At 40.3% G+C, this 22,816-nt stretch overlaps 2 long non-coding RNA genes across 2 annotated transcripts; both read right to left on the reverse strand.

Annotated features, from left to right (window-relative positions):
- Positions 1–219: 219 nt before the first annotated feature.
- Positions 220–2,824, reverse strand: LOC143856572 (uncharacterized). The gene is made up of 2 exons (XR_013238275.1): positions 1,741–2,824; positions 220–1,103 (listed from the first exon to the last, which is right to left on the reverse strand). It is a non-coding gene; the product is annotated as an uncharacterized LOC143856572 (long non-coding RNA).
- Positions 2,825–13,049: 10,225 nt separating this feature from the next.
- LOC143856656 (uncharacterized) lies at positions 13,050–15,292 on the reverse strand. Its single transcript, XR_013238293.1, has 2 exons — positions 14,571–15,292; positions 13,050–13,933 (listed from the first exon to the last, which is right to left on the reverse strand). It is a non-coding gene; the product is annotated as an uncharacterized LOC143856656 (long non-coding RNA).
- Between the last annotated feature and the right edge of the window lie 7,524 nt (positions 15,293–22,816).

Here is a 22,816-nt window from a genome sequence, read left to right on the forward strand (position 1 = left end):
TAACAAATATAACTATGCTAATATTTAATACTTTCAAAAGGAACAAATGATTCTGCAAACATATGAGTATAGAACTTCACAAGTGCTATTCTATAGTGCAATCAGAAAAACGAGTACAGAACTTCCCAAGTGCTACAAATGAAATGGGCTCATAAGCATGGGTTAGACAAATATTATACTATAGTTAAACTAAAATGGGAAATGATAACAACATCATCATGCTTTTAAAATTTCCATCAAGACATTTTGTTTTATAGTAACCAAAGAACTTTCAAATGCATTTACTAGCCTAATACTAGCAGACACAGTCCACTAAAACAGGCATAACTTTTTATCCACTGCTCTACATTTCGATCACGAGTACTTGCTGGAAAGATCTTGAAAAAAACTAAAACTTTGTAGTTTATCATTTTCTCAAATTCTGTCGTTTACTTGCCTAAAAATGCGGTTTAAAAACCGCCCAGAAACTGGTGGCGGGAATTGTACCTGCATCACAGAGTCAATAACAAGCACTCCAGTTTTATCAATAGAAGATGCATGCCTCACAATCTGTCCTGTTTCACTACAAAGTCCAAGCCGGCGCGTCTCGTCAAATCCTTTATGAAGGAATGCCACCTGATATGTACCACGAGTAATAGTTACGGCCTTCCACTTACTTCCAAATGCATCCCTTCCATTCTTGTCAATCTATCACCGGAGAAACACTAGATGCCTCTTTTGTCCTAGAAGCAATGGCGACCACCCTGATCTCTAGTTCAACACATGCAACTTCAAGAGCGAGAGGAATCTCATTTTACTTAAGAAATTGTATTGCCCCAGGGTCGTAACAAAAGAAACCAAAACATGAACAAGATCCATGTACATAGGATGTACTGGAATTTCTTCGCGGTTGACAAACATTGCTTCTGCGACTACCGGCCTAGGCTTAACAACATGGCTGTTACTAAGTATGATTCCCCCTCGCTTATCAACGACAAAACCAGCAGCATGGCTTGCCCCTGCAGCCTCTGTGTCAAACACTCGAGGAGTTGTCATCCTCGGCATGACCACTGCCGAAACAACCTTGTGCAAGTCTACTCCAATTTCTTAAAAAAATTGATTCCCTACGCGATGTCAATTAATAAGAATTCTAAAAGAAACAATAACAGTATCATGGAAATCTCCTTGCGTTGAGCTTTATACCAAGTCACTTTTACTTCCAATCAAAACTAACTTCATTAACACAGAATATGACATCTCCTAAAGTTCTGAACATCTAGTCAAAAGGCCAAAATTTATTTCTCTTTTTTTTTTAAATATTAGCAATACATGTTTATAAAAGAAAAATTACTAATGTTACTCTAATATACAATCAGTGCGCAAACGAGAGACACAAAGCAAGTGATTTATCTCCATTGGGAAACAGAGTCTCCAATTCTTTATGCTATCTCTTTCTTTTTGACAAAACAAAATTCAAAGACGCAAAATAATACCAAACTTGAACCTTCCTGTAAATGAATTCTTCTTATAAAATCAATCTCTAGAACTGTTATATAATTAGGTGATTATCAAAGAAAGCAAGCACAAGACAAAACTGTTGTAGATCCAAATCAAAGGTAGCGAACCTCGTATGCTACAAATCAAAATTACAAAGGAATTTCCTTATTTAAACAGTACAAAACTTCAAATATGAATAAGCATAAATGATTTACCTGATTGAACTGAAAATGAGTTATTGAATAGAACTTCAAAACAACTGACCTTCTCCTTTTGCAAATGCTCGAATGAAAACCACAACGGGCAGATTTCTAGCTCTTGTTTTCCTCTTCTTCTTCTTTTTCGCTCAAATTCTCGTATGCTCAGATCTGAATTGGGCTCATCAAAATCAGGGTGATCACAAGTAGATTTAATGGAATCATTGCTCGGATTTATGACTAAAAGCTAATATAAACAAAACTTGAGCCATTAGATCTAGGGTTTATGAAGAGGATGGGGTTTAAAATACAAAATCAAAGCTTCTAGAGAAAGGAAAACAGCAGCCTAGGGGTTAACTAAGAAGACAAATCAAAAGGAGGATGCCGGACGGAGTTTTAGCTGGATTTTGCCGGAGGCTGACCGGAGAAGAAGAGAAAAGGGTTTGGGGGTTTGGTTTTCTCCCTCTCTCTCTCCCTCTCTCAGATTTTATGAGAAAATGAAAAACACCTCCTTCCCAAAAATGAGGCTTTGAATGAGTATTTAAAGGCATTATTGGGGATTGATATTTGCACTATCAGTTGATGGGCGCACCATTGGGCGGAAAATTTGATAAGCGCACATTGAAATCGTGTCTTATTCAAAATCTGCTCTGCACCGTTCCAGGATAATTCACACCCCTTTTCTGGTTTACACTACGGACACTCTCCCATCTCGTTCGCTAGGCAAACGCGCTCGGAATTCGACGAAATTTTGTAGGGACCTAGATGGGATCCTAAGCTAGCTTAGTATGAAATTTGGGGTGCTAACTCATTGATTTGGTCGGGGTTTTGCATAAAATTGGAGGGTTTAGGGTACGGTCAAAATGGGGTGTCTACAGTTGCCCCTCTTTGGCAGAGCGTGCTTATCGCGCGAATGTCAAAGCTGAACAGACAATCCATTTTGGCTGGCCCAAAAATGATTGGAGAGAAAGAAGAATGAAGAAGATGATTTTGTGAATATTGGATTGTTGGAATGATCAGATACCATAGGGGTTGTGATATGGAATGGATGCCTCAGGGGTTTGAAAATGGAATGGGTGCCTCAGGGGTCTTGAAATAGGCTTTTGATTATTTGCTTGATGCTCTCAGAGATGCTCTAAGAGAGATTTTGTTTTTTTTTTTTTTCTACGCTCGGGGCGAATGCTATCAAGGAGAATTTGGTTTTAAAATTTCTCATTCAACATGACTTATGAGTAATTTGGTGAAACGCTGGACACATAACTCAGCATTCAAAACAAATTGGTGAGATAGCCTCCCACCAGACATATAACTCGAGTAACACATCGATCACACAGGTATTCCTGACTCCGCACTTGGGTGTCGGTACACTGTGGAACGACGGATCATGACTTGACTTTTTATTGCTAACAACAAAATAACTAGATAGAGCTGCGGTCCAGCCTTTCACCAAATTAGACAAGAAAGAACAACAGTTGAATGAAAATTTTGATCAAGGGTCTATGGCAATAAGCCACAAAGAGCCTTGCAGAGAACGAGGGTCCACGGTGGCAAACCATGAAGAACCAGGTAAACAGGAGTCGAGGGTCCATGGCAATGAACCATGAAGAGCCTCGCCAGAAAGACATGAGATGGTTGGTGGGTTAGAAAACTGGGAATCAAGGGTCCATAGCCATAAGCTATAAAGAGCCAAGAAGTAATCGAGGGTCCACGATGACAAGCCGTGAAGAGCCACGCAATAAGTCTGGGTCCATGGCAAGAAATCATGAAGAGCCAAGCATTGAATCTGGGGTCCATGGCAATAAGCCATGAAGAGCCCAGCCTTGAATCTGGGGTCCATGGCAATAAGCCACAAAGAGCCCAGCAAGCAGAAACAATGGCATGTAAAAGATATGAATGGAGTGACTATGAATAGTGGGTCCATGATATATCTGGAAGAACATATCGCAAAGAGCCACTCGGGGAGCATGGGTCCATGGTGTACCCAAATGGTAGACCATGAAGAGCCAAGAAGTAATCGAGGTCCACGGCAACAAGCCATGAAGAGCCACGCAAATGAATCTAAGGTCCATGGCCATAAGCCACGAAGAGCCTAGTACAAAATTTGGGGTTCGTGGTAATAATCCACGAAGAGCCCAACAAGAATAACAACAAGTAATGGAGATGAATGAAATGAGCATGGATAGTGGGTCCATGATATATCCTAAAGGACAGATCATGAAGAGCCACTTAGGAAGCAAGGGTCCATGGTGTACCTGACTGGTAGACCATGAAGAGCCAAGAATGAACAAGGATAATGACAAGCAATGGAGATGAATAGAATGAGTATGGATAGTGGGTCCAAGATACAACTTGAAAAGCAGATCATGAAGAGCCACTAAAAGCGAGGGTCCATAGTGTACCTGAATCGCAAGCCACGAAGAACCTTGGAAACCAACGGGTATTGCTGAGAATTGATTGATTTTGAATGAGAATTTTTTTTTTTGATTTTTTTTTTTTAGATTGATTGTCTCTTACCGAGAAAATTGAGAGTACGAGTTCCTTGCTGAGAATTGGACTCAGATAACTTGTAGGGATTTGGATATCGGCCCTTCTTTGACAGGTGAAAAGCATTCTGCTGAGGTTTTGAAGGTTGTGGGAGCAAATTCTAGACTCCGCTGGAGAAATTGATTTTCTTTGGAAATTGACTCTTTTAAAAAGAGGGCTCATTTGAGGAGTTTAGTGATTCGACTTTAGATGTGTTCGCATCTCTCTTACCTCAACTTGTTATAAACATTGGCACTGATTGCCTTTGTGTGCTTGATATCTTTTATGACGCAAGTCATAAAAGATGCCCCTAGTGTATTATACTTCCATGACAAGAGTTCCAAGGAAAGTAAAACCAGGATAGGTAGGAAAATTTGGGTTTACATAGGTTCTTTCTTTGGAATAAGGATGGGATAATGACTAAGCTCAAAGACTTCTCCTTTCGTTGACCACTATTTGAGGTTCGTTCTTTCCACCACCATCTGCTTGAAACTTGACATCTTCATCATGTCAGAACATGATGTTTCTTGCCTTTCTCTGATACCTAAACCAGGGTCTATTCTGAGAATTTTTTTTTTTTTCACTTTGGAAAGTATACACCCATTCTCCCAGTGCCAGACAACTTTGGACCTTGAAAGGAAAATAGATAAGAATGAGGAACAGACTTCCAAGACTCTATCAAAGAAGATGTACATTATTCAAGGGACTTGACTAACTTTTGATTCACCCTTAGACCTGATGTGTATTTTTAAATGGTAAGGCTAGCCGCTCTCAGAATAATTTCGAAAACCATGTCAAGAGGCACTAATTTCCTCCATCAGGATTTTTGTCATGGTTATTACCACCCCCTTTGGATTGCTCAGTTTCAATGCCCCTAGTTTAGAAAGGTGTCAAAGTAAATCTTACTGACACTACTTGAATTCTAAGATCCTGCCCTGTGTAGTGATGGCTTCTTCATCTCTTCGAGTCTCCTCTGGTGGGAACTCATGATTATTGCATTCCAGGTTTCTGGTCTAGCAAACCATTTGCCTCAGCTTTTGCCTGGAATCCTCATACTATTTAAACTTTAAAGTTCTCCATAATCGAGGAACTCCTTCCATGTCTTATCAGCTCACTTTTTGGAAAGTCTTCACCCTTGACTGGATTGACTCTTCAGTTCTCAATCCATCAGACTGCTACCCCCATTTTGCATAAGCCAGCTCATTTGGTTATTGACTTAGCAAACGCTTGACTCTAGGCCGCCCTTTCAGGTTTTCAACCTAGTGGGTCTTCAGACTCTCATTCCTTTCATTTTTTTCTGTTTTTGTTTTCAATTGCCTTGAACCTTTGCTCGTTTCACCAGAAGAACTTTATAGGTAGGCTCGGGTTCAAAAGGGTTGGATATCGGAAGTTCAAACGATTTGGACCGAATCTGGTCTTGCCAGACTACCTACGTACCCCAAAAATGGAGGATCAGATCCGCGTAGTTCGCTTTGGGGTTTAACAAAGAATGGTTTAGCTTTTTAGCTTCAAAATTTTGAAAGGGGGATGATTTAGCTTTTATCCCCAAAGGTTTTGACCGAATCTGAATTAATCAGACTGCCTACGTACCCCCGAAGAGTTGGGGATCAGGTCCGCGTAGTTAGGGTGCATAAAATGCCCCTGGTTTATAATGTGGTTGAAAAAATTGTTTGGTTTTAAAATGTTGGCTCAAAGGGCTCACAAAAGGATGTTTTTAAACATTGGGATTTTGGCTATAAAGGCTCAAACGTCCAAGGATGGCCTCCTGGTGTTTTGACATACAAGCTTTTTGAGAAATAAGGTTCAACAGCTTTGAATATTTTTGTCGAGTAGTCTGGCGGTATTTTTGAGCAAGACTTCAACCACGGTGCTCCACTTAAACTTGTGCGCTTCTCGAATATCTTGAATGCTCAAGATTATATCGCTCTCGATAGTCTCCAAATGTTGGAGACAATTCTGATATTCAATCTATCTCATAAACTCCATCACTTGGGTCTTTGATTTTTTCTAAGATGTTGTCTTAGGGACGCATTCCCTTCTCCTTCTGTCTTTCTTTCATATTCTTTTTTTTTTCTAGACATTAGGCATGTCCTTACTCTTGAAGCATTCCATCTCGGAATCTCATTGAAAATATGTAGCTCAAGTGCCCTTTTCGGGCTCAAATTGATGACTTCATTTTCTGAAGGTCTTCGCTAAATTTCTCATTAGCTTGACTGGGTGTCTGATGCTCCACTCTCTGGGATTTTGCTTTTCGACTGATATCTAAAGCTGATGGAGTCTTGCTTTTCACAACAACAGGGCGTTCTCTCTGTTTATCCTTATAGGATCAAGCAAGACTACCTCGAACCCCCTCTAAATAGGTTTATCAATTCTTCGCTCTCCTCGGGAGATAAAGTTTTGCCAATCCATCTTTCCCGAGTTTCGGATTTCAATACCACTATCAACAGCTTTGATTTCTTCTTTGAGTGGCTATGCTCGACGCTCTTCCTCTCGTTTGATCATGTTTCAGATCTCGAGGGGAATTTCGTCTGCATTTTCATCCGAGAAGGGTGTCTTTAGTTATTTTTAACATTAGATCTAAGAGTGAATCATAGAATAACAAAGATATGAAATCAACAACTTTATTGAATTGAAAATTGGATGTACAATGGTAACACTCTTTCTTTCCTTTCTTTTTTCTTTTTTTTTTCGACGCGCCTCAATGGGCTCTACCTTAGACTTGACAAAGAACGGAAACAACAAACTTTGAATGAACAAGACTGACAAACATGACTCTTTCTTTTTATTTTTCTTTTCACATTGACACAATAAGACTTACCAACTTTGAGAGAAAAAAGTTGGTGTACACTCAACGAAAAACAAACTTAACAAAACAAAACCCTTCTTCGTCAGTAATGGGCTGGCACTGAAGGTTATGGGTGGCACTCCTTCCTCCATGATATCCATAACTAGGGATTCAACCCTGGTGTAGGTCCTGTTGACCCGGCTTCAAGATGATCTTCAATAACTGGTATCGGTAACGATGCCGCTGGCATATAACTACCTCCTGACATTTCTAACTCTGACATTCCCAAATTTGCAGCCGAAGTATCTCCTAGTTCAAATGTGGGATGAATGATGACGGAGGGATCTTCAAAAGGTTCAACCGTCAAGTTAGATTTAGTAGCAGCTTGAGAAATATCAACACGTCTAGGTGAAGGATTCTGATTAGCATTAAACCCGGGCCAAATGGGACGGTCCCTATCTATGAGGTCCTGGATCGCAAATTTGAGGGAGCGACAACGATTGGTGATGTGACCAAGGCCTTGGTGATATTCACAGTATTCATCCTTGTTGTAGAACCTTAGAAGAACCTTAGGAGGTGGCTTCTGAGCCATAAGTTTCAACTGTCCATCCTTAACAAGTTTTCGGAGAATGACCGCTGGAGGTTTCGGTAATGGAGTGAACTTCTTCTTAGGCTTCTGTGCTGGGTTCTCTTCTCCTTGACCAGACTTCTGCATGACATGTTGAGGTGCTTGATGAGATGACTCAATAATGTTGATCTTCTTAGAATCAACAACTGATTTGTTATCGTTCCTTGGATTCTTCACGCTTTGGTGATCAATGGTTAATTCTTCAATTTCTTTAACACGCTCCTTCACCTTTCCTACTGAAATGAGAGATGAGAGACACTTCTCTTCGACATGTTGCTTGCCCTTGGAATTATCAATATGTGATACTGGGACCGAGACAGGAGTAGGGATCAAAGGAGACAGCTTCTCAACCTCGTCAGCAAATTCTTTCTCCTTTCCTACGACAGTAGGAGGTGTAAAACACTTCTCTTCAATAAGTTCTTCTTCAGAATCACCAATATGTGCTATCATGGAATTGATAGGATCAAGAGTCACAGGAGGATGATTTTGGACTACAGAGTCCTCAGAGATCATGGATTTTTCATCATCTTTTGTTTTCAAAAATGCCACTTCCTCCTTCACACTTGACATTTCTCTAGATACTTCATTCAGTAATTCTACCATTTCAGAAATCACGGATTGTCCATCATCTTTTGTTTTCAAAAGGGCCACCTCTTCTTTCACACTTGACACTTCTCTAGATACTTTCCTCAAAACTTCTACCACTTCCGCTAGGATGTCCATAGGTAGAGCCATTTTATCAGGGTAAAATGAAAGGAAACCGGTGCAGCAGATGGGTAAAGTCAATTAGGTCTGACTCCTGTCATGGAAATGACAAACACTAATTTTAGTTTGAGACAATCTCGTTGATTGTTATACACAAGTTGAAACAAGAGATAATACAAACACATCTCTCCCTTGGGTAAGAACCAACAGCATAACAATTGGAAGAAGGATTATGGTAAGATAAACACATGACTCATCAACAATCCCAAAAGATGGCGATCACACTGAAAATGTGTTGGGTAAAAATTGGCAGCATGACGGCCACACAAAGGGACCCCACAAGTCATTTCAAGGGTATATGAATAATCTCTGTAGTATAGAACTCCCAGCAAGGATACTTGCACTCAAATGATGGTGGCAAGATAGGCTCATGAGTGAACAACAGAATATGGTCATCGGAGGGATGTGAGGGACTGACCATGAATGACGACATTTAGAGATGGGTTGAATTTGCAACCAAAAGATCTAAGGATAGATCGTGACCATAAGAATGATGATTAGAAGCCATCGATCTGATCATAATCTAAAAGAATGAATAGATAGGGATAATTGATTAGATTAGGAATGAAAACCTAACTAAGAGGTAAACCCTAATCTAATAATGAACAACACGGATCAATTTTAAAACAAATAGATCAAGGAATAGATCATGGATAAAGAACCAATAATCTAATGATAATCCACAGAATGGATAACTAGAAATAATTGATTAGATTACGAGGGAGAACCTAACTAAGAGGTAGGCCCTAATCTAAATATATGGAATATGGATCAATGATACAAGGTATGAATCAGATCTATGATCAAAAGATTAGAAAAAAAAGACCATGGTCATAACGATGACAAATAGAAGTCACCGACCAAATCTAAATCTCAAAGAAAATGACTGATTGGATTAGATAGGAAACATTACAAAGGAGTAAGCCCTAATCTAATAATCAATATATACATATATATCCTAACCAGGGGCACCAGCCCTAAATATAATTCCGCAGAGTCAGGAATCTTGACTCAAGACAGACATGTGAGTATACTAGGACCGCGTTGTAGCCACATAAGGTGAGTTACAATAATCTATGGATAGGATATGGCTCCTAAATCTAGGCTCCAACAAGTGTAAGCAACACATGTTCGTCCTTATATGAATGCAATATATATATAAGCACATGCAACTCCTAATTAGGTTTTACTAAATCAACAAATATATCCAAGTACATAATATATGTAAAATGAAAGTGGAGCTCCGGACTCAATATATCGGGTACTATGCATATGATCCATACTTTAAGTATATAACACAAGTACACCGAGTGTTATATACAGTATGCTTCATTGCTCACCGGCTGCTGTAAACACAAGTACACCGAGTGTTTACGACTGCAGCACTGGCGCATAGCTTGGTAATAGATACAATAGCACCATCTGGATAGTGATATCCCATGAGGCACGTATTATATCTATCCCGTGGAGCCAATAATAATAAAATCAATAATAGAAAATTAAAAAACAAAATGATGTATGCTGTGTAGTGTGTGAATCCCTTGTTTTAAACACATATTTGGTGCCCCTGGATTCTAAGCGATTAAATTCCCATTTATAATGATTTTAGCTCAAAATTCTTCAAAATTAATAACAAATGGCATTTTAACAGAGTTAGGCAATATCTCGAAAGATATCCCCAGCAGAGTCGCCAGCCTGTTGACCCCGATCCGAGAGATTCGCGGTGAGGGACGTGCCCCCACGCGCTAACAGTCTCAGGATCATCCACGTGAATGGAGAGCTCTACCAAGGAACTCTCGAAAGAAGTGCCCCTCACAGCATGAGTGGCGATAAAGGGTGAGATACCTCTCGATTCGGGGACTAGCCCAGATTCGAGGTGTACCTTAAACAAAGAAGAGTCGCCATCCAAGGAAGTGAGCCAAGGATCCCATACTATGCTCTGTTGCAACGGATAACCAGAGATATAAAAGAAGGTTCGTGCCTGGTTACGAATTCGGAAGGTCCAAAGAGCACCTCGTCCGCCCAAGTGCAAGCACCTGGTCTCTTATGCCATTTACTTAATGATTTTGAAGAGTTTTGGGCAAAAGTCATATGAAATGGGAATCAATATCTCCGAGAAGACGTCTATCTAATCATGCATGTCTCGGAGATGAATAATAAGCACACATAAAAGAAATGAAAGAAGTGTCGCCTAAGCAAAACTAGGTTATAAGTGACATGCCTAATGGGTGTCTAAGTTCTGGTGTGCAAACACATGCATGTTACAGCTAAATGTATAGGATCTGTACATGAAAGTAAGAAAACACAGCAAAAACATACAACACAAATCAACTCTATACCTGACTGGACAAAATGAGTCCTAACTCTAATGCGACCTGACTCGGACCAAGATGGCCGTCCATCCCAGCTGCTCTACGTATCCCGGCCTCGGGAAGAATCGGAGTCAACGTAGTTCGATGCCCTATTCTAAACTACTATGCCTAACCATCTAGAACCGCTATCCCAGACTCAATTCCACTAAACTCGACTGATTTTTAAAGCTTTTTTGTACAATTGCTTAAGTTCATGTGAGTTGTAATTTTTAGGACTCTATATGCCCTAACTAATGCAAGTTGGTTAGCCTTAAGCTAATGCAGGTGGGCCCTACATCCTACGTGTATCTAGGCTATGCAACCTAAGGAAAACCATGGGCTGACTATATGCTTCCTAGTCTAGCCATCGGTTGGACTAAGTGTCTAACCGATCAACTTGAGGCCTCCTAACTCTAGGGACACTCACACGACAGGACACACCATATCAACAAATCAGGACAGACTCCTAACTCTAAAACACCCTAAATAGCTAAGACAGACTCCTAACTCTAGGGGAAGATCTTTTTCAAAAAGGTTTCGAAGAATTTTTGTATTTTTGGAAAGGTTTGAAATGTTTATTTTTTTTTAAAGGTTTGGCTGGACTTGGGATGTGGATCCCAAGCTGCACTACGTACCCTGTTGAAAGGGATCAAGCCAACGTAGTTCGGAACAGATTTCCTAACTACTCCTAATGACTCAAGATTTTTGAGATTTTTGGTTTTTCAGATGTTTTTGATGTTTTTAAGTGTTTTTGAAATATTTTTGTTGTTTTTGACACCAGAGAATAGAATCCTATCATCATAAGGGTAGAGTACACTTCTGGAATCCCGCAAAGGTCGGACAGCATCCTATGCTTTGCGAGGGAAAAAGACAGAAACACGACTCTGCAAGGGTTGGACAGCATCCTATACCTTGCAAGAGCGGATAGAAGAACATGATCTGATGAAAGGTTGGATAAAATCCTAACCCCTATGATGATAGAATTTGATTCCTGAACAAGAGGACTGAGTCTCTAGACTAAGGACGGATTCCTATGCTAGTGGACTATCAAACCAAAATAAAGCTCACAAGTAATAAGGAAAAAGAGACCCTGTGCATATTTGGCAAAGGTAAAACACCCAGCCGGGCCGACAGCTACCTAGCCCTAGGGTGTAACAAATGTGCATCCCAATACCCATAAGAGTAGGGGTATGTTGCCAAGCCGAGTAAGGTGTTCTCCCAAAACCAAATGACGCACAAATAGGAGGTTTAGCAAGAGAATGAGACTGGGTAAGTCTCTTAGACACAGAGGTAGGATAGAGAAAATTGCTAACGAGACTAGGCAAGTCTCCTAGGCACAGAGATGAGATAGAGAAAAATGCTAGCAAGACTGGGCAAGTCTCCTAGGATGGGCTTGAGCTATCACCTTCATCGCCTTCGCAATAAAAGGACAAGTGTCTAAAGACATCTAAAAGGCTGGGCTAGCCTACTAAATAAAAGAGGGGAGAATGCTACTAGGACTTAGTAAGTCCTCTAAAATGATGGGCTTGGGCTAACGCCTTCATCGCCCCTACAATGAAGGAAAGAATAACATCAATGAGACCTAAGTAGTCTTGAATGACCAAAGGAGTAAATAGAAAACAATTTAAGCATATAATGACTATGATTTTAGAATAAGCAATTATGTAATCAAAGTAGCATATAACTATGTCCATATCCACAGTGTTAGAAATTCAAGACTTGGAATTCTTGCAAACAAAATACATCTAATTAGCCTAAAAATAATAATAATAAAAAAAAAATCAACCAGAACGCATTCGGAAATCAAATATAGAATGTGATATAAAACCATGGATGAACTCCGATCACGATACAAGCATATATTGAGGGATATGTGACAAATTCCATCAAGCAATAAGAATATCACTTCCCAGAGGAAAAGGCAAACAAGGGATAAGTAATGATCATAAAAATTCACCCAACAGGCCATTAAAAATCTCAAAGGATCTTTCACAAAACATTTCCAAAAGAAGATACAAGCTATAGCAATACATTCAACAAAACTGGGTTGGCCCTCCCTGTTCCAAATAAAAATACCCAAACTAAATGGAAATAACTAACAAATATAACAAATATAACTATGCTAATATTTAATACTTTCAAAAGGAACAAATGATTCTGCAAACATATGAGTATAGAACTTCACAAGTGCTATTCTATAGTGCAATCAGAAAAACGAGTACAGAACTTCCCAAGTGCTACAAATGAAATGGGCTCATAAGCATGGGTTAGACAAATATTATACTATAGTTAAACTAAAATGGGAAATGATAACAACATCATCATGCTTTTAAAATTTCCATCAAGACATTTTGTTTTATAGTAACCAAAGAACTTTCAAATGCATTTACTAGCCTAATACTAGCAGACACAGTCCACTAAAACAGGCATAACTTTTTATCCACTGCTCTACATTTCGATCACGAGTACTTGCTGGAAAGATCTTGAAAAAAACTAAAACTTTGTAGTTTATCATTTTCTCAAATTCTGTCGTTTACTTGCCTAAAAATGCGGTTTAAAAACCGCCCAGAAACTGGTGGCGGGAATTGTACCTGCATCACAGAGTCAATAACAAGCACTCCAGTTTTATCAATAGAAGATGCATGCCTCACAATCTGTCCTGTTTCACTACAAAGTCCAAGCCGGCGCGTCTCGTCAAATCCTTTATGAAGGAATGCCACCTGATATGTACCACGAGTAATAGTTACGGCCTTCCACTTACTTCCAAATGCATCCCTTCCATTCTTGTCAATCTATCACCGGAGAAACACTAGATGCCTCTTTTGTCCTAGAAGCAATGGCGACCACCCTGATCTCTAGTTCAACACATGCAACTTCAAGAGCGAGAGGTATCTCATTGTACTTAAGAAATTGTATTGCCCCAGGGTCGTAACAAAAGAAACCAAAACATGAACAAGATCCATGTACATAGGATGTACTGGAATTTCTTCGCGGTTGACAAACATTGCTTCTGCGACTACCGGCCTAGGCTTAACAACATGGCTGTTACTAAGTATGATTCCCCCTCGCTTATCAACGACAAAACCAGCAGCATGGCTTGCCCCTGCAGCCTCTGTGTCAAACACTCGAGGAGTTGTCATCCTCGGCATGACCACTGCCGAAACAACCTTGTGCAAGTCTACTCCAATTTCTTAAAAAAATTGATTCCCTACGCGATGTCAATTAATAAGAATTCTAAAAGAAACAATAACAGTATCATGAAAATCTCCTTGCGTTGAGCTTTGTACCAAGTCACTTTTACTTCCAATCAAAACTAACTTCATTAACACAGAATATGACATCTCCTAAAGTTCTGAACATCTAGTCAAAAGGCCAAAATTTATTTCTCTTTTTTTTTTAAATATTAGCAATACATGTTTATAAAAGAAAAATTACTAATGTTACTCTAATATACAATCAGTGCGCAAACGAGAGACACAAAGCAAGTGATTTATCTCCATTGGGAAACAGAGTCTCCAATTCTTTATGCTATCTCTTTCTTTTTGACAAAACAAAATTCAAAGACGCAAAATAATACCAAACTTGAACCTTCCTGTAAATGAATTCTTCTTATAAAATCAATCTCTAGAACTGTTATATAATTAGGTGATTATCAAAGAAAGCAAGCACAAGACAAAACTGTTGTAGATCCAAATCAAAGGTAGCGAACCTCGTATGCTACAAATCAAAATTACAAAGGAATTTCCTTATTTAAACAGTACAAAACTTCAAATATGAATAAGCATAAATGATTTACCTGATTGAACTGAAAATGAGTTATTGAATAGAACTTCAAAACAACTGACCTTCTCCTTTTGCAAATGCTCGAATGAAAACCACAACGGGCAGATTTCTAGCTCTTGTTTTCCTCTTCTTCTTCTTTTTCGCTCAAATTCTCGTATGCTCAGATCTGAATTGGGCTCATCAAAATCAGGGTGATCACAAGTAGATTTAATGGAATCATTGCTCGGATTTATGACTAAAAGCTAATATAAACAAAACTTGAGCCATTAGATCTAGGGTTTATGAAGAGGATGGGGTTTAAAATACAAAATCAAAGCTTCTAGAGAAAGGAAAACAGCAGCCTAGGGGTTAACTAAGAAGACAAATCAAAAGGAGGATGCCGGACGGAGTTTTAGCTGGATTTTGCCGGAGGCTGACCGGAGAAGAAGAGAAAAGGGTTTGGGGGTTTGGTTTTCTCCCTCTCTCTCTCCCTCTCTCAGATTTTATGAGAAAATGAAAAACACCTCCTTCCCAAAAATGAGGCTTTGAATGAGTATTTAAAGGCATTATTGGGGATTGATATTTGCACTATCAGTTGATGGGCGCACCATTGGGCGGAAAATTTGATAAGCGCACATTGAAATCGTGTCTTATTCAAAATCTGCTCTGCACCGTTCCAGGATAATTCACACCCCTTTTCTGGTTTACACTACGGACACTCTCCCATCTCGTTCGCTAGGCAAACGCGCTCGGAATTCGACGAAATTTTGTAGGGACCTAGATGGGATCCTAAGCTAGCTTAGTATGAAATTTGGGGTGCTAACTCATTGATTTGGTCGGAGTTTTGCATAAAATTGGAGGGTTTAGGGTACGGTCAAAATGGGGTGTCTACACCAGTAGTTTTTGGTTCCAACTGGGCATCATTCGGGAGTTCGATTGCATCGTCGGAATCCGATAGTTCCATCGGACTCCCAAAGGATCTCCAGTACTTTTTGGTTCCTACTGGGCATCATTCGGGAGTCCGAATGCATCTTCGGACTTCCGATCCGGAATTCTGACTGTCCAATCGGACTCCCGAAGGATGTCCAGTAGTTTTTGCTTTCACTGGGCATCATTCGAGAGTCCGAATGCATCTTTGGACTTCCGATCCGGAATTCCGACGGTCAAATCGGACTCCCGAAGGATGTCCAGTAGTTTTTTCTTCCACTGGGCATTATTCGGGAGTTCGAATGCATCGTCGGACTTCCGCTACGGAATTCCGACGGTACAATCGGACTCCCGAAGGATGTCCAGCAGTTTTGTCTGTCACTGGGCATCATTCGGGAGTCCGAATGAATCGTCGGACTTCCGAAGGAATTCTGACGGTACAATCGGACTCCGGAAAGATGTCATGTTGCTTTTTTGGTTTCAACTGGGCATCATTCGGGAGTCCGAACTTCCTATTCGGAATTCCGATTCGGAAGTCCGAAGCATAATTCGGACTCTCGAATGATACACAGTAGTTTTTTGATCAACTGGGACAACGAAGAGGAAGAAGGAAAGATCAAAACTTTGGTAAAAATCAGAGAAAACCTTTTGAAGCCCGTGGTCGAGGAGGGAGATTAGAGGGAGACAGTACTGAAGTGTGTTCCAACGAGATGGGGGAGGACTAAATAGGGGATGGTGGTTTGGGTTTGACCAGTGATTGTCAGCAAAAGTTGATCTCTTTTAGGTTTATAGACTTCTGACAGACAAAAAGAAAGAAAGAATGTCTTATGTACCTACGATGTGATATGTGAGTTGCGTTATTTGATAGGATCTTATCATGAACGTAGGATAAGAGTTTTGCGTTAGTTTTTAGAATTAGGACTCTTCGAATAATTGTCAGTGGAGTTATAAATGTTAGTTGATCCTATCTTTAGAACAGTGATAAGATTATGTCCCTTAGCTCTTAAGTGGTTTTTTATTTGATATAAATACCTTGTAATCTTCCATTTTCCAAATCGATAATGAAATTTATCCAAGAATTGTGTATTTCAGCAGAAAGGAGGGCTGACCCATCCCTCGACATGAGACAAGAGGTTGATCTTCGCTCTAAGAAAACCAATCACATTGCGAATGGATTTGGGTTCGTAACAACCAACTAGCTTATCACATCCCACACGTAACAGAATGGAGTGCAATCAAAACAAAAATTTTAACAAATTTCCACAACTGTTTTAAACGGATGAATCAGATGAATTAGTTTGGTACCCACAATGAGATACTTTCTCCCAAAAGTTAAATGGATACTTTCCCATACACCCCATTTAACATTTTAGAAAATAGAGAAGTTCGCATAGCTGTAATATCTTTCTGCGTGAAATCCAAACTAGCGTCACGGCTGAGATATTCCATCTCTTTCAAAATGAACAGCCCACAATCGTAGCTGCAAAACATGAAGAATATGCAACAATAAGAATTAATCGTTTACGTAGGTTTCCCTAACTCAAGTAATTGGAAGTTACATCACCCGTTATTTTGTATGGGCCGAACAACGACTTCATCAATGGGGAATGCACTTATATCTATGTCTTTCACCCTTTTGAACCATTCAACAAGGTAATCAACCTACAAATCAATAATTAAGTACGTTATGCCAGTAGTCAGCAGAAATTAATATTTGGCTTACGAAATTGGACTTAGGGTAGTACTCACAAGGGGTTGCACCCTTGTAGGATCCGTGCGAGCGACTAGAGAGTCGTAAAGAGCGAAGGTACACTGACCCATATCCAAGAGTAGAAGAACCCAATGAACGAAATCTATGTTGACTGGAATGAGTACTTTTCTTAGCTCTTTAACTAAGATATGCTCTAGACGGTTTACGAATCGGGAACATACTTCGGGATTTTCACATCTATCGGTTATTATAAGTTGCTGCAACCACGAATACAAATGTTAGAATTGCCGGCAGCTTCAAATACAGAAATCATTACTTGTAATGTAAGTCACTTGAATCTCACAGCTAGATGGGTAGTAAGGCAAATGCATGCTCCCTTTTGTTCTTTTCGCAAACATTCGTCCCGCAAGTTCAAGTAGTCCGTATATACATTAACGATCTACAAAACAGACCATTGGTCAGCGAGAAGGAACTTAATAAGAAATGTGCGCTCACTCTTTACGTTACTCAATGAACCATATCTAAGAAATAACATAAAATCTTACCGGAGATGATAACCACCCTCTACGATCGCTTAGTAGAAGCAAGTCTTCTTTACACATGTAGTACCCATCACTTTGAATGACTTTGTCACTGCACATCCAGTAAAAAGTCATCTCTCTCTATGGACCTTAGCTCAGATCATTCTACTGAAACAACCTATCTATGAATTTGATCGGAGAAGATAGAGTTCCAAAAAGTGGAAAACGGGCGTTCCAACACAATCTAAGGTATAAGGAATTTACCAAGGTTGTAGCGCTGCCAATGCATCCACCTTGGTCGCTGCAGGCCTGGTGACTTTGGCAAGAACATCCTTGAATTTCCGCTGCCCTATGTAATATGGTGATCTCATTGCTCTACTAGGTCTTGTTCGCCTTCGACGTTGCTTTACATTATTTTCAATGCTCCATTGTTTACTCTTCATTTCGGGAGTGTCAAGCAAGATAGCAACTATATTAGCTGCAGCCTCTCGGTCATCCTCTGTAATTTGACCATTAATATAGATCTCGTCTATTCGATCAAAAACCACATCTTTCCCAACATCATACCGAAACTCTACAATATCCATCGTCTTCGGATCTTCTACTAATCCACCCTCCGAACATCCCTTATCACTCCCTATCCCAACGTCCCCATCTTTCTTTTCAATATGTCCTGTTTTATCCATTTCTTCATCATCATTTCTTTGCTTCTTCTTTCTTCGACTATATTTCTTTTTATCCTTCACTACCTTCTCCTCCTCACCCGATAACTGTACACCTTTCTTCTTCAATGAATCTGTCCCTTTCAACTGACTCAACTCACTTTTTAGCTCCCTCACTTCACGTTCAAGTTTCTCTATCCTCTCCAACGAAGAACTATGAAATGCAGATTCCTCTACTTCTTTCAGAAGTCCCTCTCTTACTTTCATCCCTCTCCTTCTTCATTCTCTCCCCTTACATGCCACAATTGGCCCGATCGCATCCCCCACTGTAGGCACAATTGCCCCAATCGAATCCCCCACTGAAACCTCTACAACACTAACAACGTCGTCCTCAACCTGGGGGAGCAGTAGGGCTTCCTCTCTCGCCATAGTTTTAACCATCAGAACCACCTGAAATAAATGTCATATTTTTTTATTACAAATACGAATGTAAGAAAACAACACGCAAGACATACATACAACGACCAATTAACATTAATCTCTCACCTCTGTTGGTTTTACCATCCCATCACCAACACGGTCAATCAACTTTCTATGCTCCGTCTTCTTCGTATCCTCACCGATCCACTTAAATAGATGTGGATAAGCATCAGGGTAATCAGGTACCCAGAACGTGGTATGCTCAAATAGCCATACCTGAAATCACGCTACATTATTTACGCAGTCCTAATAATTTAGAAACAAGTAACTATAAGGCATGAATGGAAAATTACCTGTAAAATGATAGAGCAACCCAATATATGCCCCTTCCCACCAAGTGCAGCATGTGAATTTAAGGACAGGACCAAGAATTCATGAACGAGATAAGCCCACGCAACATCTCCTATAGTCCCCATATCAATATAAAGGAACAGGCAAGAACATGCCTTGTGATCCCTCTGTGCGAACAAGACAGTACTGCAAAATAACAATATCATATGTTTCACTGTCGACTTTATCGACTCTTCTTCATTTGAATCCATTTCCGCATGAATAACATTTACGACCTCTTCGAAGGTGACTGTTGGAAGCCCAAACCTCCAACCATCAACCATTGTGATGCTATCCCAATCTAGTTGCACCCTCTCCCCTCTCATAGTTAAGCCTAATATTTTGGCTACATCACTAACTAGAAAAGGAACTACAATGCTCCCCAATCTAAATGCTTTCCGCTTCGGATCCCACTTTCTCACCAATGTCGACAAAATCCTCTTGCGCAACTCCACATCCTCGAGGTTCTTGTGTAGTAGCAAATCTCTGAATGGGGTCTCATTTATCAAATTCTTATGCGCATCATGTAACCGGAACGTTTTGAAGGACTCCTGGAAGCGAGAAGGACAGCATCTAGAGAAGACATATTTGGCCTGCAAAAAAAGCTATTAGGAAACAGTTGAGGTAGAAAGTTAAGGAGATGCAAATGGAAATGGAGAAGTTAATCACCATGACGAAGCCGCAACGAAGGAAATGGGAACCTTTGTATCCTTAAGTTAAACACAATCTGTACAAAGCAGCGACAACCACTTGAAACACAGTGTTAGTCCCATGCACAGGTAAACAGAATAAAAAATTGTCCATAAAGGCCTCACAAATATCCCCAACTCACTTTAGAGTTGTACCATTCATTGGATTAGTAGGACCATTGCTATTCATAACAACCATGAAAACATACCATTCATCCAAGACAGAGAAATTGAACAACCATAATAACATATCATCCATTCATCCATCCATAATAACATATCAAACCCAAATATAACATACCTACCATCCATCCATCCATAATATCAACCATAATAACATACCATCCATATACATGCCAGAAAAACTAAACCAAAAAGTAAATAACTGCATAGGGATCATGTACAGCTCTCATCGGCAGTAACAACCTAATGATCTGGGGGCAGAAGGCGGCGGACAAACTCGCTGAGTGAAGAAACCTGCTCAGTGAGGGAGGTGAATGACGTCCCATACTCCTGCCGGAGAGTGGAGACCTCGGTGCGTAGGGCGCTCACAGCCTGCTGTGTCGCGACATGGTCCTCATGATGAGATGCATGGAGCTGAGAAAGCGCAGTAAACTTCTCGTCAAAGTACTGACGATGGGCAACGAGCTCCTCTGCCGATACACGCTGAGCCTGCGGATGAGGTGGTGGAGCGGGCCTCTGGTCATCAAGTCGCATTGCCTTTATAGCTGTACAATTCATTGGATTAGAAGGACGAACGCGTTCTTCGCTACCTTCGATCAGCTTCTCATGTTGGAAGATACGTGTCAGAAGCATCCCAAATGGTAGACTAGCCAAGGCCTTTGTCCTCGTGTCCTCCATGAAGCTAAGTATGATATAGCCAAGGTGAAGGGGCTGGCCCTTTAGAAGTCGATACATAATAAACGCCTCAAAAGGCCGGACCATGTCACTATTACCTCCGCGAGGCGTGATATTGCTGATCAGAATCTTGTGTAGGACTTTGCACCTACGGCTAAGGGAATTGTAGGACACGTTGGTTGACCCGTCATTAGGTGGGGGTCTGCAACCAAGCTCCCCATAAGCAGTGACAGGATCAACCATATAACGATCAAAGTCATCCATGGTACCGGGCCAGAAGAAACTCTTGTCGCCTGTGGTGGAAGAGAGGCGACTTCACAAAACTTCTCCATGGTCATGCGAAAGGTTTTATTATTGACTGTGGACTGGAAGAACTTATAATCTTCGTCGACTCTATAATTGGCATAGAATTGTTTCACAAGAGTCGGGTATGAATCGCAATGTACTCCGAGAAAATTGACCCATCCAAAGGCCACAAAAAGGGATCGAACATCATATGCGGCAAGATCTTCAAAGACGATTTTCCTACCTCGCAATATGCCCTTCCTTTCTATACGACGGACGGAGGATGCCGCCTTTACGGAGCCGACCTCGACATCCTCCTCTCCTTCGCCCATATATTCGGCTTCCTCGGAGGGAGGTGAGGGAGGGGAGGGCTCACGGACAACCTTCCCTTTCCGTTTGCGGCTGGAAGAGCCTTCGGGCACAGTGGCAGTCTTCTTCGCGTTCTTCGTGCGCGGCATGATCTCTATATTGGGGTTTTGGCTTACGCTTTTAGGGGGTTGCAAATACGAAAAAGGGAACCACTTCCACTTCTTCTCTGCAGAAACCAGGACAAGATACTTGAACGAAAACAAACTTCAAACACACTATTATTCCATTCACAAAAGTACGATGCAGTATAACACACTTCAAACCACATTTAATTACTATTACACACATGGAACACTATATAGATACTTGAATTTAAAACATTTAAAACTTCAAACAAAATCACTCTTTACAGACTTCGAACGACTTCAAACCACTGTCACAGGATCCTCAGAACCACTAAAACAACATTTCGAATCACATATTACGAAATTAGAATTAGTATTTACCGCAGAGAGGATCCATTCATACCATTGAAACCACTCAAAACCATTGAAACCCCAAGTGAATGAAATGCATTGAATGAAACCCTTTCACACCGAAAATGAAAAATGCTGAAATACCAAGTCAAATGAAACCCTTTCGAACAAAAATTTCGACAGTTGGAACCACATATTAGACTGTTGGAACAGATTACTGATTAGCGGATCCAGGGAACCTTAAATTACACAGTTGGAACCAATATTACTAGATAGAGGATCCATCGAATACTGCTTCCAACTTTCTAATATTTGGTTCCATGGATCCAACTTCCATGGAATACTGGTTCCAATTTCATAAGCCCTAAATAAAACCTTTTCAAACCCCAATGCAACCATTGAAACCCTAATGCTCTATTTGGTTGCCGGGTTTTTTCTGTTCCTGGGAGTTATGTGGGAGAGTTAGTTAAATTTTGGTCCCATCCCATGTTTGGTTGCCTTTTAGCACTACGTTTATTTTAATCCCACTCTTGTAATGATTACTTGTGGGGTGAATTTTTTAATCCCACTTTTGTAATGATTGCCTTTTCATCCCATCCCAAGATAACCCCAGGAACTAAAATAAACTCAGGAACCAAAAATAAGCTTCAGAAGAATTGTTTTCTACCCAACAGTTCAACCAACCAAACAAAGATTATTTTTTTCCCACCATATCTCCCAGGCTATTTTTTTCTCCCACATAACCAACCATGGGATTTTTATTTTACCAGGATACTTCTACGACTTTTTTTTCCCACCTATCTCCCAGGGAATTTATTTCTCCCACATAACTCCCAGGAACAAAAAAAACCTGCCAACCATACAGAGCATAAATAAATCCTTCAAACCATTAAATCCATTAAAACCCTATATGAAACACTAATGTTCTGTTTCGTTGCCGGGTTTTTTTGTTCCTGGGAGTTATGTGGGAGAGAGTTAGTTAAATTTTGGTCCCAACCCATGTTTGCTTGCCTTTTAGCACTAGGTTTATTTTAATCCCACTCTTGTAATGATTACTTGTGGGGTGAATTTTTTAATCCCA

The sequence above is a fragment of the Tasmannia lanceolata genome, unplaced genomic scaffold (genome assembly GCF_043159265.1).
Source record: "Tasmannia lanceolata isolate RefF3 unplaced genomic scaffold, GAP_Taslan_0.1 ptg000023l, whole genome shotgun sequence".
In the NCBI taxonomy this organism is placed as follows: domain Eukaryota; kingdom Viridiplantae; phylum Streptophyta; class Magnoliopsida; order Canellales; family Winteraceae; genus Tasmannia; species Tasmannia lanceolata.